The sequence below is a fragment of the Thalia democratica genome, unplaced genomic scaffold (assembly GCF_965202585.1).
Source record: "Thalia democratica unplaced genomic scaffold, ktThaDemo2.hap1.1 HAP1_SCAFFOLD_118, whole genome shotgun sequence".
Lineage (NCBI taxonomy): Eukaryota > Metazoa > Chordata > Thaliacea > Salpida > Salpidae > Thalia > Thalia democratica.
The window spans coordinates 67,319-76,671 of NW_028139277.1; positions in this window are offsets into that span (position 1 = coordinate 67,319).

Here is a 9,353-nt window from a genome sequence, read left to right on the forward strand (position 1 = left end):
TTTTTTCAGTATTAAAGAAATCTCAAGTTAGGCGTATTACTTTAAAAATAGTAAAAAGCTACTACTATTTGTCTTTGATTGTTTTAAAACTAATTGGGAGCTTTAATCAGACATAAACTAATTATAAAACTGTATTTTAACCACTAACCCATCAGTAGATTAGTTGTAGCGAAAGATGCTACAAGTAAGAGCTTAAGATGTATAACTAAAAATAATAAAATTGTATGAAGCATGTGTTGTATAGTTAATTTTTTTTAGTTGTTTTTATTATTTAAAATATTAATGTTTTAGCTGTTCTAGAATAGATAAGTAAATAAAGCAACTCATCTATTTTTTAGTTTAATTTTCTGTTTAACTATAAATATTCTTTCTCACTTTCAAAATAAATGAAAAGTTTTTTATAAATTTAACAAGAAAGTGACCGTGCAATTTGAATAGGAATAAAAGTTAAGTGTGGTCATTTTGTGCTCAACTTTAAAACCTTAATGAAGCTCATATTTGTTAAAGTCTTTTTAAAACTATCAGGCTACTTTTTTAGAACATTTTTTTTTTTAAACATTTTATCGTATAACTGATCCTTTTTTAACAGCAATTATAACTTTTTTGTTAGGTAATCGATTCTAAATAATAGATTATGTGTTAAGTTTTTAGCTTTATTATGACTTGTTCAGTTCATACAAACTCCGACTGACTTTTATAATTTTAAAGTATATTTATACGGCTTCAAAGGTAAATATAACATGATACTTTAATTAACTTCAAAGTTTAGACTATGAAGTTTAATCTACTTGAAGTTTTAGCTGTGCAACTTTTTATTTATTTCTTATTTTGATGATGTTTAGAAATAAAAAAAAAAAAAACTAACCTTTGAAAAACTTACAGATTATAATACATAAACAAATTTTCCATATACTGTCTTAAAAGCAAAAAATGGTAAGTTAAGTTTTTTTTTACTAGTTATTTTTAAAATACAGTTTTTGTCTTTTAACTTTTTATCAATCAATATAAAGTATTTTGTTTATAAGCAACTAAATTGCTAACTTAGTAAATTTAGCTAAAACCTAATAGTTGCATAACATTTTTATAACCAATTAATTCTACAAATAAATAATATAAATTGTTATGTGTTTCATTTTTATTTTATAGAGTTTTATAAAAATTTTTAAAGGGCTTAACATAAAAATTAGGACTTCAACGTTTTAGCAGTTTTAAAGTACAAAATAGAACCTTTTAAATATATTTTAAGGTATCAAAAAAAATTTAAGAATATACTTTCTCAAAAAAACTTGTTTGCAGTAAGTATAGTCAAACTTTCTCGCTATAGTCTTAAAGCCTTTTGCAGATTAAAGCTTATTTTTTCTGATTTTAAAATTACACAAAGGGTCTACAAATAATTTATTTATGTTACAGGTGGATGATACAAAAACAAAACCACATAAACTTGCAACTACAGAAGAAAATGATAAAGTTGATAAAGATTTAAAGCTATTACTACGCACTAAACTACGAGCATTTACTTATCCTGAGTACGATTCTGATTCAGATACTGACTTCTTTACATATTCAACAAACAAGAGCCATTACTATGACAGCCTGAGTCTTTTGCTGGTTGTTGATGAGAAAGGAACAAATTGTGAAAAATCCAAAAATAAGTCGAAAAATTTGGAAACAGTGAGAAGAAGCGAAAATATATTTTTTGCTGTACTTCACACTTTCATTTTTTTCGGATTGTTGTTAATTTGTGCTTTTGTAGTGTCTCTCGAATCTGTGAAACATTGTAGATCAAATAAAGAAGACTAGTTACATATAGTACATAGAAGTTTGCTATCTTTTTATTAACAAGCACTAGTTTATTGATACAATTATTTTTTAATAAATTTAGCAGTGCGTAATTCGTTTTTAAAATTACTCTAACCAATTAGCCTTATTTATTACAACCGAATCTCAAACATAGAGATCTTTGTAGAGTTTAGATTTAAAATTTTAAAGGTCAAGACGTTTTAACCGCAATGAGTTTTTACAATTGAGAGAAAGCGTGACAGTACAAATTAGGTTGAGTTAACATAAAATAAATAACCTCCGATTTAATTTTCATCTTTGTTTTTTAACTTGGTTTACGCAGTAGAATGAGACGTAGAATTCCTAAGATAAAAATTTGACAAAGTTTAGTTATTTAAAAGTAAAAATTTAAAAGCAGGTTTATACAAGAAAACATGACTCCCTTAACAATTTTTTCAGAAAAGTTTAAAACGGAAATAACATATTGCATCAACACTAAGTTAGCAGGATTGAATACAAATGCATGAACCAACCAGCATTTATGCTTTTTTAACACTTCTGTTGTAGTACCAATCCTAAAAGAGTAGAACAAAATCCCTAAATAAAGTAGTATTTCTAACTTATAGAAAAGAAATTGTAAATTGTGTATAAAATTTATTGTAAGACTTGAGAGTGTACGACCTGTGCTTATTAGCAGTTCTAACAAAGAAAATAACTTCTGAACTTTCAGTTTTTTATAAGTTATCGAAGTATGCATTACTAAGATTATAAGCAATTATAAAACAACTTAATTGTTAAAACCCAACTAACAATCTAAAAAAGTTTACAACACTCAATAAATAAGTGTATAACAATTTGCTTTATAATTTAAAGCTTATTTTTCACTGTAGTAATTAGCTCTAATATTTCATGCAAATATAAAGACAACTAAATCTTAAAAGCATATTTTTACTACATAACTGAAAAGTTATTTATCTACTTTTAAACTTTAAGAAATATTTTTTATTCATGTATTTTACTTTTAAATTATAGAGATCAGAGCTGCAAAAATAAGCGTTTATAGCTTGTATATACAAAAATACTTCAACGAATGTCATCAACACTGTAAAAATAACAAAATGAAACAGAAGAACATATGTTTACAACAAAGTATCAAACCGAAACCTAAGAAAAAAAAGTCTGGAATTAGAAAAATATCATTGTTCCATAAAGAAATTAGTATTAGTCTGCCTGAGACTTTCAAATAACAAATTTAAATTAGCCTGAATTAGCCCTTATGGCATCAGTGGGTGGAAACCTGATCTAAACTGTTGAAATTTTACTTCAAATTAACAAACTAAGTCAACTAAAAAAACAACAGACTATAAAATTGTAAAACTTATTGTAAACTAATACTTATAACAAGATACTAATTTTAACTTTGAAAAATATGAAAACTGTTAAAATTATTAGAGAAATATATTGTTTTTAGTTAAATTAAGTTGCACATTTATAACATTTAATTTAAGTTTTAAGCTTTTGTATATATAACAATGCAAGTAAATTTTAAAACTGTAACAAATTCCTTAGTGAAGTGATAAAAATGTATTTTTTTCAATAAATATTGTAAACAATTATGTGTACTATACTATCTACATACTAAGTTTTAGTCACAATAAAAAATTTTCGATTTCAAAAATGTTAATTAAAAATTTTTTTTTGAAACTTTGAAAATCTCTATAAGGTCATAAAACCCATATTATTTTTAACAACCACACTAAGTGTAGGGTAGTGACAAACAAGGCTAGATAAGTTCAAATTTTTTATCAATACAAAAACTTTTTCTTTAAGCATAAGAAAGTAAAAAGAATAAAAAAAACATTCCTTAGCTCTTGCTGCAGCAGTTCAGGTTTTAAACATTATTAATGATTTAATAGAAATAGACATTGTGAAGATTTGCCTGCGTCAATTTTTTGGGCTTTACCCACAAACGGTCGTTTCAGTACTTCGTACTTAAGCCCGCTTGGTTAGATCACAACAGCGGTTTCTCGCGACTATTCCTGCCTGATGAGTCCTAATTAGGACGAAACCGTCGTAGGATTGTCTCGGATGCTGTTGTTGTTGATTGTGCGCCGAAGTTCATTGTTTATTATTATAGTTTTTTTTTTTGTGTCATTGAAGTATGCATCACTAAAATTATAAGCAATTTGAAAACAACTTAACTTTTAAACCTAACTAAGAATCTAAAAAAGTTTACAAATATGGAATGTCAGTTATTATTTACAATGAGTTCGCGAATAAGTCTATTTTAAATACGGGTACACTATAAGTTAGGCTACATTAAACAAAGTAATTTTACAGATTATAGGTATTTAAGTAAAACGTTTTTAAAGGTTTGGCTAAATTAATAATTATATCGAATTCGTATTATGGGTGTTATAACAAGTTATTTCAACTCTAGCATGAAACTTATATTCAAAACAAAAAAAATTTACCACTAGAATAAGAACATTAACATTTTGGTTTTTTCTGCTTTAATTTTTGTAGACATCAGAGTTGCAGTGAAAGTATTTCTGTAAACTTAATAAACTTTTATTTTAGGTTAAAATGTCATGCTTGAGCCGCCTTTTAGTCTAGCCGTAAATAAGATAAAAACTTAATTGTAAAATGAAAAGTATGTTCCATAAGTTCTCCTTATTTTTTAAGTATGCTGATCAGAATTGGTTTCTTTAAAAAAAAAAGTCAAAAAAAGGTTCATTTTTCAGAGTAAACTACAGATTGGTACGGAAAAACTGTTAGTCTCATAATTATCTTATTCTTACTTTGTTTTGTAACTTAGCTAAACAAAGGTTGTTTTGTTAATTCATGTGGCATAACACAACATTATATTAAAATGATCTAAAAAAGCTGTAATTGAAAGAAATTAGAAGCAATAAATACCAAAGCGAGTATCAAAAACTAAAATGAAAAATCTGTCTAAAAACGCTAAAAGTGTATAAGTCTAATTATTTAAATATATATATGTAGTTTATGTATTTAAATACAAATAGACAAAACAACAAGCTTTTCACAGTTTAAATTTATTCAATCCAAACGAGTCACACTACCAACACAACCAATCAGTGCCAGGCGTACCTTCCCGCGCGTATCCTGGCAAGCTCGGAAATATGAAACATGTAGCCAATCAGAAGCCAGAAGATCGACAACACTATTGTTTTAAAGACGGACTGAACGAAAGAAATCGCTGCGACAACGGCGCGCGTTATTGTTTCAACGACAATTTGAAATCCAGCGGCTACCAGCTGATCTCGAGCGATGACGAACTGTGGTGTTGCCGGGTGTTGGGACATCTGGTGTGCGAGGAAGGTCGTAATGAAGACGAACGTGAGGATCGCGAACAAATATGTGGGTCGTACAGGGTGAGATTTGTTAACCTGTTCGCTGTGTTTCTTCATTTGGTTTTTGTAGAACTCTTCTCTCTCCTTCAACTCCCTCTAAGTAGTGATTATTATAAAAAAAAATACAGCTGTTAGTTGTATAGTAGTTGGTTTTAATAATTTTTCTAAAAAAGTCCTAGTGTATTTTGATTTCGTTTTTTAACTTTAATAAGACAATAAGTGTGGTAGAGTAAATTTAAATAAAAAAATCTTTTTCCGACATTTATATTAAGTTATTATCAGGGAGATACTGACAAATAGGTTTAATCGAAACACTAGTTCTTAACTATATTTCTGAAGTTTTTGTGTTCATTCGACTTTGCTATGTGTTAAATGAATAACTGTCAAAAAACACTAATAAAAATATCTTCAAATGTTTTATCATCATTTATTATTTAAACTATTGGTCGTTAAGCTAAACAAAATCTGTGCACTCCGAATCACAAAACAAAAAAATATATGCGGCCCCTAAATTTAAGTTTCCTGAAATTTTTCCACATTATCTAGTACAAGTTTCAAAGCTACTATTAAAATTACATAAGACCTTTTTTCTGTTCTTCATCCAGAATATCTAGTGTAAGTTTCAAATTATATTAGAATAAATTTTAGAATTACTTTTCATACACAGCAAAACAAATTTTGTGCACATTTTGGGCACTTATTTAAACACTTGTATAATTTAATTAATTACAATTTTATTATTGTTTTTACCTCTTTTTCTTTTGCCTCTTTCTGCAGTTTTCTCAATTCATTTTGAATTTTTCCTATTTGCTCTTTTTGCTCTACCTAAAAAAATAAACGGTTAAACTTTTTTTACTAAATTAGTTAAATAATAAAATATAGCAAAATGTTAAACAATAAAATTAATACTTACCAGTTTTTCTTCAGGATTTTCAAAACTTGGGAAAAACATATTTCTTAAATAATTAATCTGTCAAAATTTTTGTATTTTATTATGTCAATATAAAAATGAAAGTAAACAATTTTGCAATTTGAAAATTTTGTTTTAAGATTTAATTGTAGTACTTAAAGCTTTGTATCTGTCCTATAAAATATTTTTTTAAATCTGATGAAAGAAGATTGAAACCTGATAAAAATACCTTAAAGTTTAAAAAATATTTTATCAAAAAACAAACTTTTAAATATTCTTAAAGTAGGTAGAGAATTAAAAGAAAATTATTGATAAATACAGGGTTGACAGTTAAAAATGATGTTTAAAAGCGTTTTACAAAACACTAGTCTAAGTTTAAAAAAAAACTGTAACAAATCTGAATTATAAAAATGTACTAGTTTGAATCCGACTGAGTTTTTCAAAATTGAACTTTGGAGTTGCACAGTACTCACTCGTTAAGTAAAATAACAATTACTAATACTTTTTAAGTCGATTTGTAACGTGAAAAAATAAATGTCTTTTAGAATTAATATCAAGTGTTTGTTAAATTACAAGCTTAAAAATAGTACAAGTAGAAAGTTTTTTTTATAGTTTTAACCTCTTGTTTTTATCTGATCATGTTGTTTAAACTACTACAAAATTTTGAGGCATAAAAGTTACAAAAGTTTAAGTTTAACCAAACTTGAAAAAAAGTGAAATTTGAGAAAGTTTTTATAAAAATCAGAAGAAAAAAGAAATAGCAAAAACATTTCACTATTTTGTTGCAATAGAAAAAAGTCGGTACTGAAATTGTATTTAAACTAAGTAGTGGTTTGCAAAAATTTTTTTTTTCTTAGTATATCAAGGTAAACTATTCTGTAAGTAAAAATTTAAAGTATTAAAAAAGATGTTTATGAATTCTTATTCGTGCATACCTATGACTCCACTTGATATACTTGAAAGAGGAGAGGGCGCTGTATAAACAGGTGTTAAGTTAACAAACCAATGGAGTGATATTAAATGTGGTTATAAAAACAACAGGACTGTTCACCATTTTCATTTTGATATTTTACATACCCATAACATCATTATTTAAAAATATTAGAATAACTCTGTTATAAACTTAGAACATGAGTTCACTTGTATATAAATTATTTAAGTTTTACACCTGCAGCTTTTATTTTTGAGCCCTCTTAGTTAGAACTGATTTGTTTTAGAACTAAATTTAAGTAATTGCTTATATAATTTCCATTTTGCAGTATATTTCCTAGTTAGCTTCAATAAGTAATATAAAAAAGATTGAAAAATATACTTTGAAGTTTTATAGCATTTTCTAATTTTATCAAATTGTTTATTGTTTTATTCTTAGAAAATGAAAATGATATTGTTAATATTTTTTGTAAACTTTAGCAATTGTAAGGTATGTAGGGTAGCAACAAGGTCAAGAAAGTCAGAAAAACCAGGAAAAAAAGGGGTTTTTGAAAAAATTGTCAGGAAAAGTCAGGAAATTTGAAAAAATTAAAAAACGCCAGGTATTGCCAGTTCAAATTTACAATTTTTTTATTTTTAAAGCCTTCTATTAAAAAATTATTAAATTCATTTGTCAGACTAAAATTGCAAAATTTTACTTAATTTTACTTTCATCTGGTATAACTTAATAAAATATCCTTTACAAAAATGCTAAATTTTTCTATTAACATCTTAAACAACTATCCTATTTAAATAAGCAGTTTTTGTATGCTTTTAAGTATTGATGATCTGTGGCAAGGACACTTCCATAGTGAAATTGTGATATATACACAAAAGTTTATCTCAAGTATTTTAGAATCAAAGTCTTTTTTGTTTAAGTAAATGATTAAATTTTTTATAATTATCCATTAAGTTTAGATTTTTTGTAACAAATTTATCTGTTTAGCTTAGCGCTTTTAGATTTAAAAATTGTAAAAATTTTTAAGATAAGTTATAAGAGAGGTATTCTAATTTTTAACCTTTTCCAAATGATTATTAATTCAAACATTTATATTAAATGGTTTATGTAGTACTTTTTTAAACTAAGCGAACAGTTTATATTACATATAAAAGTTTAAAATATATTAAATATCTTAGATAAATAATTTATTTTATTAAATATTATTACCTTCTAGGTTGTTTTACAACTTTTAAGTTAAGTCTGAGTATATTTTATTGAAATTACATCAATCAAGCACAGATGGTTAAATTATGTAATATAAGTTGATGGAATTCAGCAAAAAAAAAAGTTGTTTTGACCTGTTTAAAAAAGATTGAAAGCTTTAAACAGGGTTGCAACTCTTTGAATCAAAACATCTTCCCTAGGTGACCAGAAACTTCTCTGAGTAGCCTTGAGTTGTCCTGATTTTCCTTGAGTTTTTTTTTTTTCAACTTCTTAAAATTGAAGCAAGAATTTAAAAATGAATAGAATTAACTGTTTTGAACAAAATATTGAAACTGGATCTAATAAATCTCAATATAGATCAAGAAACAAATTCCCTATTATTTTAAAAACAATCTTAAAATTTCCCGTAAATTTTCAGAAAAAATAAAAAATACCTTGAGTTAAAAAAAATAGAAACAAAATTTTTTGAGTTTCCTTGAGATTTTTATAACTTGAAAATTGTCTTAGTTCCCTGAAAGTGTGACAACCCTGTTAAAATAGCTTTAATTTTTTGATTATGTATCTTGAAATAAGTTTAAATTAAGAGTTTAGATTTAGATAAGTCCGGAAAGTTTTAGTAAAAAGTCAGTAAAAGTCAGGAAATTTTTCTCAGCTTGATCTGTTGCAACCCTGGGTATTGATGTTAGTATACTTAATTTATTGGTACTCATCATCACAATAAAACCCTACTTTATTCAATTATTACCTTATAATTACTACATGCTGATTTTGTCTACTTTATATAAATCAGACAAGACAGTTACAACAAAAGAATATAATTAAATCTCTACTTCAAAATCAAATGTTTTTTTTTCCAGTTAAATGAAATTAAATAAAACTTAATAATAACTTAAGGTTAGTTGAAAACTACTTATAGATCTATAGAGTGTTTTAATAACTCCAAAACAAATCGCTAATATTTTAATACTAACAATTTTACTTTAACTAAAAAAATACATAAATAAATTTATATGCCCTGTTTACTAAATATTATAGATGTAATTTTCAGTATTTAAGTCTTACACAACAACTCTAACTCACAATAATGATAAAACTGCCTGATATACTTGCATAATGGATAACTGGTTTTGAACAATCAACATTCAAAAACTAC